Raw genomic sequence first — 9,862 nt, 5'->3', positions numbered from 1 at the left:
CCCCCCCCCCCGCCGCTGGTAATGCCCAGAAACGGGTGGATTTGTCCTACTTCCATCTTCCCTTCCCTTCCCTGCTGATTGTAAGGACCACCATTACTTGCAAAAGGGGAAAAACAAAAAAGAACACAACAAGCAATGATATGTTCTCAGTTTTTTTTTTGAACTATTTCACAGCAGATCTTTCTTTTATTTCACCTTCTTCCCCTCTGCTTCAGGTCGCTGGCGGTAAGGAGGAGCTGCTAGTGAGTGGGTTTCTGTCGTGTTGATTAGTAGTTAAAAGTGCATTTTTATTAAGATTTTATATTATCATTTTGCACTTGAAATATCAATAACTCCTTAACTAGAGCATGTTTTATAATAACAAGTCTGAAAATATCAGATACCTTTAATTTATTGTAAATGCTCATTTTAAATACATGTATTATCACAATTTAAAGGATTGATTGTTGTGATTAACTATTAGAAGTGAAAGGACAAAGAAAAGGCTAAGCTTAAGAAGAAGATGCCAATTCAATTCAAATTCGAACACTATTCAGTCATTGGATCATATCTAGAGATATAGATCTTGGATTTCAGATTAATTTATATGCTGGAAAGATAAGAAATAGACCTATAATTTTTATGGGTATGGAGAGACCCAAATTATCCATTTTCAAATTCAAAGTTTGGCCAAAAAAAGAAGTCTGAATCTGTCCTGCAATCCAACCCAAACACTGCTCAACGTTTTACCCATAACTGGAGTTCTTGAAGTCCAAATGATCTAAAATTTGATGGGTAGAAGGAAAGATAATTTACAACAACTTTCATGAAGAAGACCAGCTCAAAGTCGGATGGTAGAAATGACATTTCATCCAAACAAGAGCATGAAGGCTATCCACCACGTCCACCAACAGCACGACTCAGTATTTTAGACATATCTTGAGTTATAGTGCTCCAAATGAGTGCTGTTGTCCACCATTGCCACTAATCAATAGTTAACCACCACAACAATTATCAATTACCAAATGAATAGTTGTGAATTTTCCATTCATTTAGGCATCTTGTTTTTCGTACCAAGATCATGTTCTTCCTCTCTCTCTTTATATTTTTATAATGCTTAAGTTTTGTTTTCATTAATCTCTTGTTCATGCTTTTCATTTCTTTTACTATACTTAGTTAACTTATATCATGTTTATATTCTTATATAGTTTATTTATTTACCACCACCACCACCATCATCATCATCGTTGTTGTTGTTGTTATTTATATAGTTAACTTCCCTATGGTTCGATCCTAGTCTTGCCGGGTTATTTATTACTTTGACACTCTTGCACTTGAGATAAGACATCAATTCTTTGATCGTGTCACATGTCTTTGCTGCTACTGTTGGTTAGCGAGATTTAGAGAAAGGGAACGCTGGAGGTGGTTGTTCACGGTGGCTAAGAGGTGAGTAGTTGAGAGTAGGGAGGTTGGCGTGTCCAGGCATGTGTGGGGGAAGAGCTGGGGATGGCTGCTAGGGAACAATTTTAGGGAAGAAAATCAAAGGAAGAGGAGGGTGGTTGTTGCTATTTTTTTTTACAAAGGGCAAGGGGGCCATGACTAACCTCTAGTTCTAGGAGTGTAGAGAGAGGGAGACCATGGATTTATGGAGGCTAGTGTGCAAGGTAGGTTAGTCTATCGGGGTTGAGAGAGGAGAGGGACGATGAGTGTTGATATGACAACTTTGGTTTGTCTTTGGCCTTAAAGGAGGGAGGTGGTAGCTGTCCCTAAAGATAGATGAGATAAATGTAGGTTTCTTTTGTGTCTGCCCTTCTTTGTATAAAAAGTTTTCACTTCTATTTATAGATAACAAAGTTTGTTATTTTTAATTACTTGGTCCCCAAGCAACAAATTGGTCCCTTAACTTTTCCTTTTCATATTTGGTCCCTTGAATTTTTTGATTTTTTTATATGTTTGAATTTGTTTTGAAAATAAGCAATGTCAACATCGACTCAATAAGGAAAATTTACGTGTTAAAAGTTGAACGCGTTCAAAATACTTTTAAAAATTTAAATTCTTTTAAGATGACATTGAAAACACAAAAAACGATGCAAATATATCAAAAATATATTTTTTTAGGCTTTTGTTGTTTTTTCTATTTTATGTTTTTTTTCCTAAAATTTATCAAAATATTGGGTCAAAAATTAGGTAGCAACGATAGTTATGTTGAGCAAGTGTTTGAAAGGTTTAACATGAATAATGCAAAACCAACGAGTACACGTTAACAAGTCATTTTAGATTATTTATTGCATAGTACCTAAGGATAGATGATGAAGTGAAAGATATGTCAATGGTCCTTTATGCTAGTGTAATAATGTATTTGATATATGCTATGGTTTGTACAAGACTAGATTTGGCACACATAGTTAGTATGGTGAGCAAGTTTTTTTCAAATTCAAAACGACAATACTTGGATATAGTCAAATGGATCATTAGATACTTAAGGGGTACTGAAAACTATGGTATTATGTTTAGTAGACAACATGGTAATCCTTCAGTTGTGGGATATGTAGATATAGATTATAAAGGGAACTTGGATGATAAAAGGTCTTCCATAAGTTATATATATACTCTGGTAGGGATGCCTATTTGCTAGAAGTCTATTTTTTTGTCTCTAGTTGCACTATCTACTATTGAATTAGAATATATAATTGTGGTTGAGGCTACTAAGGAAGCGTTATGGCTTACAAGTTTAGTAAAAAAGATGAGAATTCTAAAAGGTGGAGTTCAATTGCATTGTGATAATCAAATTGATGTTTACTTGGCAAAGAACTAAGTGTATCATGCAAGATCCAAACATATAGATACGGGGTTTCACAGGATTAGAGAATCGGTTTCTTCTAGTGAACTATTGCTTAAAAAAGTTCATGTTTATGAGAAAGCAGCAGAAATGTTAATAAAGCTTGTTACCATAGATAAGTTCAAGCATTGCATGAACTTGATTTATATATCTAGATACAAGATGAGAGATGTCACAACCTATTGTACCAAGTGTGAAGTTTTCCCTACTTTTCTTCTAGGGGTGGATATTCATCTAGGCAGAGATTGTTGTAGTTTGTAACTAATATATAGATACCAGAATAGAGTGTATCAAGCGAAGCATAGTGAAAGGAGAGGAGAATTAGTAAGGTAGCTAGAAATTTTATGGCCAAAGGAAAATAAAAGGGAGGTTTGTGATTTGAATCTCTAACTAGTCCGAAACAAAGCATTATTATTCAAGTGGATATGAAGATTAAATGGTTGCAACTCTTCTAAATGATAAGGGTGCATTTTACAAGAATAGGGTGCGTTTTACAAGAACACAAATACGAGTTATACAATTGTCTTATTAACATCACATTATTGTAGTTTGTGGATAATATTTCATTCTTAAATAAGGATTTATTTCTTATTTTGTTGTTTGGGATGACTAATAGGTTGGGGGATACAAGGGTAACATGCACAAAATACGATAAATAAGTATTATGGAAAAATTATTAATACTCCTTGGATAAAGGATTTCTACATGATTTAGAATCTACTTTAAATATATATTATATAATCCTATTTTGACATAGCAAAAATAAATTTTTTTCATTCTTGTGGATGCGGATGCATCGCTGAATCACGTTAAATCTTTGGTTCTTTATATTTTTTTTATTGCAATATTTATTTATAATTGATGCAGGTTTTTCACAACAATCATCTTATTAAAGAAATATGGTCTCTATTTATGACAGTTTTAGTCCTTGTGCAGAAATTCTTAATAGAAATTGTTGTTATAGAACTAGTAATGAGAAGATAATCACGTTTTAGAATATGGACCGGTGCCATCACCATAATTAAGGTTGGCATTCCTAGCTTTATTCCTAGATAAGATGATCAATGTAACAAATTTTGGGTTTTAGAATGATTCTAATTAAACCAAAAATATTCTTAAAAAAACAATAACTAAGATCTTAGGATACTATCTAAGAGCCAGATTTGTTGCCTTTAGTTTTAATTGTGAGTCAAACTAAATAAGAAGACAAATGGATTTGGTTTCATGATGGCTCTGTGTGCTTGACGATTCTTAAAACAAATGGCCTTACAGCTTTAAACTAGTTTTGCACCAGCACTTCATCGCGGGACGATTAACTTTTTTAAACTAGTTTTGCACCTGCACTTCGCCGCGGGACGATTAATATTTTTTTAAAAGAAACAGAATATGCAAGCTCTTTTGCTGTAATCTTAGAAATAAGCTCTTTTGTTGTAATCTTAGAAATAAGAATTTCTCAATCACAAATAAAAATGTTTATATATGTATCAAATTAATTAAATCTTATTTTTATTTAGAAATAACAAAAATTAAGATATTTTATTTCATATTACAAGTTAGGTTATGTACTTAATTTTGTTTAACAACTATGTTTCTTAGAATATTATATTTATTTAGTGAAATATATTTTTTATATCTTAATTATACAACAATGAAAAAATATGATAATTTTTTTGTATGAAATATATTTTCAAAAAATATAAAAACCATGATAGGTGTGTAAGGTTGAGATAGCATAGATAGATCATCGATAGCAAAGAGTGACATTGCATTATTCTAGGTTTGAATTAAATAAAAAAAGTAGATAATCAATAATAAAAAATGAAATTATATTTATTTTAGAAAAATTAAGGAACAAAAAAAGCATTAAACAAATAATAGCCCGAATATTATGGATTAAATTCATTAAACTTGCGACTTAACTAATTGACTCAGTTGAGTTCAATGATTTGTTTTATCAATATTTTAAAATTAAATATAGAATTAAAAAATAAAAATAAAAACAAAAAAGAGCTTAATTGTATGAGTTTGGACATTAAAAAAAAAAAAGAATCCAAGCGTGTGGGCCTTCCAGCTCAACCCTTGTGCCTGGACCTATCTTTAATTTTTTTATTTCTTAAATGAATGGAAACTTCTTCTTTCTAAATAAAAATTAGTAAACGACATGTCATCTATAATATACGAAATCTTGTAATTAGGGGTTGTTGGAAAATTAAAGATTCATTTTATGTAGTTAAAAATCCATTTCAACTTATTTTTTACTCAAAACACCTATAACACATCCTAAAAGTTTTGATAAACCTATCAATTGCCTAAAAACCCCCACAAAATAATGGCTCAAGGGACTCCAAAAAAAGAAAAAAAAAAGGGTTAAACTCTCCTTATCAAATGAAATCCATTACTATTAATATTGATTATTTTTGTGGCTAGAATAGTAAAAAAAATGGATACTTTATCTCTCTACATAGACATCCAATCCAATGAGCTTCTTTCTCCTTTTATAAAAATAGAACTAAAAAATAAAAAAATAAAATTTAACACAAAAATTGATTTTGGGACAACTAAAAAGATGAACTATCCAATATCTAAAAATAATAAGGAATTAAAATGAATTTCCTAAATGAAATTCAAGTTCACCATTTATTTTACTCATGTTTTTATTTTGGTCTTTTATCTTTGAATCAAATTTTTTCAAAAAATTTAAAACATTTGAGTGTTTATTTGGATTAAAAAAAAACAAAGAAAAAAAAGATTTCATGACCAAGCTAAATTTTTTTAAAAAATCATTATTTCAATTAATGATAATTTGTAAGAGGATAAAAAATAAAAAATACTACAATACTTTCCCCCGTAAAGTTTAGTTTATGTTAATGTATTGAAGCACATTGTCCTCAAAGGTTGAAAAGCTTCCAACTTAAGTTTCTCCATATCGGGTAGGAATTATAGAACAAACAGGAAGTTCTTGCTCATTCTGCAGTGATATTACTGAATCCACCAATCATTTGTTGCGTTATCATCACAATTATAGAACATACGATTTTTTGTCTTTCTAGAAGCACATATTCTATTGGAAGAAAACAAAGGAATTTAAAAAACAGTTTAGAAATAATGTAATACTCTAATTTTCTAGAAATTAAAGTAGAGTTAAAAAAAGACAAAACTTCTTGTTTAAATACAATATTTCTTCATCCAAAAAACTTTGAAAAACTAGTTTTTCAAATTTATATAGAGTTTGAAAAACATAATTTAAAGGTTCTCTATGGTTTCCAATACAAGTTTTCAATTATTTTCCAAATAAAGAAAAAACATGAATAATACACACACACACAAGCACTTTTCAACAATATAACAAATTTAAATTACTTCTTAAAAAATTTTCATATTTAATTAGTGATGTAAATTAGTTTTTTTCTAAATAACTGGCCAATGCTCAACTGCGAACCGAATTAAAAAAAATAATGTAAAATATATAACATACAAACATCTCTAATATATTTTTTTAGTTGTAAGATAAATATTAATTGTCAACTAAAAATTGAATGCATATATTTAATAAAATATATTAAAGATTATATAGACCACCTTATTAACGCTAATTAAACATCAAGCCGTGAAGCTAAGAAATAGATCTAAATTAAGCTATTCAATCTTATATTGCAGTGAATTCTTAAGTTTTTATTTTATTTTATTATAATTTTTTTTAAGGAGAGTAATAATTTAAATCTCATTAAAACAAACTAATTTTCAGTTTCAACAAAAAACAAATCTAACTTTTTCCTATATTCCATCCATTTAATAAAAATTAAAAGCAATTAAAACACATAAAAAATAGACAATATCAAATAATAATAAAAAAGGTATTTCTCTAATTAATATCCATTTATCTCATTAATGTGCTTAATCTTTTTTCAGAAATACTTACCAAAATATTTTTTTCTAGACAACATCTTACCATAATTCTAAAGCAAAGTTTTAATTTAAAAAATAAAATTTTGATAATTTTAATGTCAATGTATTAAATAACATAAAAATAAAACAACGTTTGAATGGTTATGGGGGGGGAATCTTTGGTAACATGATTAAACCCTTTTTAGTTCAAAGTTGTTCCCATGATTAAACCCTTTTTAGTTCAAAGTTGTCCCTTTTTTTTTTTTTTGGGTTAGTCATTTATTTTGAAAAAAGTAAAAACCTTTTCGATCAAATATATGATAAAATATATGGTACATTGGTGCTCCTTCAAAGGTAGAGATTTATCCATGCTTTTATATCTTGAATAAATTACTTATAAAAATTTTTTGTATGACAAAATATGTTACAATGTTGTGATTTAAACAGTTTTTTTTTGTAAAAAAAAAAAAGATTGAAACCATAACTCATATTTTACTTTGCTATGAAATGGTTTGGAGGTTATGGTCATGGGTAGTAGGTTGGTCAAGCAAATAATTGATCTTACCTTAGAGATTCTTAATCTCTAGAAGAATTTTTTTTATTATGGAACAATGGGGATTTCTGCCAAAAAAAAAAAAGGTTGTTCTTCCTTGGTATAACTTGGTCTTTGCAATGCTTGTAACAACCTAGTTTTTCATGAGAAATAAATATAGTAGGATGTTGTGCATTATTATTTTTTTTATCATGTTGTTATTTGGACAAAATATAATGATGGGAGTTTCTGTTATACGAGATTAAATTTATTTTGTTCATCAAATTATATTTTTATGTTGACTAACAAGACAAATATGAGAAATGATTCTTCTTGGCTGCCACTTTTATAAGTATGCTTTTTTCAAATGACAAACCAAGGCCTTTAGGAATTGATAGTGTTCTTAAAGATCATGAAGGGCAATTCCTTTGCATTTTTTTTGTTTCACAAGTAATATTGAATCTAATGAAGCCAATAAATCAATAAGTTATGAAATCAAATTTTTGCTATGCTATTACTTAGATTGAAGGAAAAAATATTATACAACCTTGGTACTTGTAAACTAAATTCAATGATATTTCCAATGCCTATAACAAGTCTTATACTATGTGTTTAGAACATGTTTATAGAGAGAAGAATCATGTTGTAGATTATTTGTTGAAGCAATGAACTTTTAGAGAAGATAACTTAGTTATCTAGTTATAATTTTTATCATTTAGGGTCTATCATTATTTTGTGTGGTTTATTTGGTTAGTAAGTTTTTTTGACTTATATGAGTTTTTCTTTTTATACTCTTCTCTTTGATAAGCCATGTTCTTAATGGATATAATAGATGTCCAAGAAATCTCTCACATTTAATAAAAAGAAAAAAAATTATGTATCTAATATATTTTTAGTTAATTATTTTTAAATCAATTTAATTTAATTTGAAATAAAAATAAAAATGAAGGGTCATAACATGCCACACATTTTATGTTATTTCTTAAAGGAAAATAGTTAATGAATTGCCTACAATGGTAGGGGAATCTTGCTGGATTAGAGAGTCCTTTTTTTTTAAGAAAAAGTTAGTTTTTCGAGCATAATTTCATCTATAAACTTCCAAGGCAAACCTTATAATCTCAATAAATTTGTATCTAACCTCAACACAATGTTTAATCTATCCAAAAGCAAATACTTTCTCCTAAATAAAAAAATAATCTTTATTCCCAGTCTACTTTTGAAACATTATGATTAAAAAACCTTTAATAAAACTCTTTTTATAAAATGAAATTCATTGACACCAAAAATGAATTTTTTTAGTCGTCAAAATATGGTTAATTGATAATTTTTTTTCTCTCTCATGTTTTCAAGCAACTCTCTCTACCCTCTCTAATTCAGGGATGGAAATGTGAACAAAATGAAGCTTTAGGCCACAATGTAAAAACCTTTGATTTTTTAAAATTTATTTTCTAATATTTAGTATGATATGTCATGTTTCTACCATGTTTTTAGTTTATTTTATAATTTAATATTTAGGATGATATATCATGTGATTGCAATTAACAGAAAAAAAAAACCTTGAATTTGATACAATTTAGCTCATAAATATGATAAAAACAAATAAACCAATGTGAAAAATAATTAGTTTGAAACTTAAAGGTCAACCTAAGTGACAACACTATTGTTTTAGTGGCATATTATTCTATGGCACATTTTGAAACTTTAGTTGTTTGACACCTTTCATGAGAAATTGATCAATAAGCGATCACAAAAAAAAAACAAAATATCAAAAGAAAAAACTTTATTATAAAGATGAAATTAGACAAAATAAACCTAATTAATAAAAAGAAAAATTTCTAAAAAACAGTAATAAAAAATTAGTAAGAAGCTAATTATATTGGGTGAGCTTTAACTAATGAGTTTACTCCCCTTGTGGTCTTAGGATTGAGTCCTGAGGTTGCTAATATTATAGCCACTAGAGATTTACCTGGTCGTTAACTATACGGCCTATAAGGATTAGTCGAGATGCGTACAAGCTGACCCGAATACTTTATATGAATAAAAAAAATTATACGGCCTATAAGGATTAGTCGAGATGCATACAAGCTGACCCGAATACTTTATATAAATAAAAAAAATAAAAAAAAAATATCAACAAGCTTTGTCAATCGATCCTACCAAATATAATGACCTAAGCAACCTAGAAGCTTATGAATCGAATGTAAACTTAGGTCGTATATGAAAATACATGTAGTGGTCCCTACAATGAACCTAATGATTATATCATTTCTTGAGAATACGTGGAAAACAACTTGACAAAGTAGTTATAGTAGAGAAAAAGATCAAAAAATAATCGAAAAGCTCGTAAACAAATGGACTAAAATAATAATCATGCCCTAGGGAGAGGGAGAGGTTCTGATAGTTGTATGTTTGTACAAAGAATTATATGTTTGTATTATGATGATAATTTGAAAGGCTACATAGCTATATATATAAGTTTATAGGCACTACAAATGAAAATATAACCAAGATGTCATTAATATTATCACAACCTACAGTAAATTTTTTTATTTTGGATCTTATGGTTTTCAAAATGTTTCTTTTCTATCGTTTGAGTTTAATTTTTTTTCCTAATATTTCCTATAGGG

General features: G+C 28.6%; 1 long non-coding RNA gene across 1 annotated transcript; it reads right to left on the bottom strand.

The window, feature by feature from the left end:
• Window positions 1-160: 160 nt before the first annotated feature.
• On the bottom strand, window positions 161-1,413 carry LOC105111153 (uncharacterized). Its single transcript, XR_839573.1, has 2 exons — window positions 1,350-1,413; window positions 161-261 (listed from the first exon to the last, which is right to left on the bottom strand). It is a non-coding gene; the product is annotated as an uncharacterized LOC105111153 (long non-coding RNA).
• Window positions 1,414-9,862: the final 8,449 nt, after the last annotated feature.

Source organism: Populus euphratica, unplaced genomic scaffold (assembly GCF_000495115.2).
Source record: "Populus euphratica unplaced genomic scaffold, PopEup_1.0 scaffold279.1, whole genome shotgun sequence".
Classification (NCBI taxonomy): Eukaryota; Viridiplantae; Streptophyta; class Magnoliopsida; order Malpighiales; family Salicaceae; genus Populus; species Populus euphratica.
This window is presented reverse-complemented; position numbering and strand designations above follow the sequence as displayed.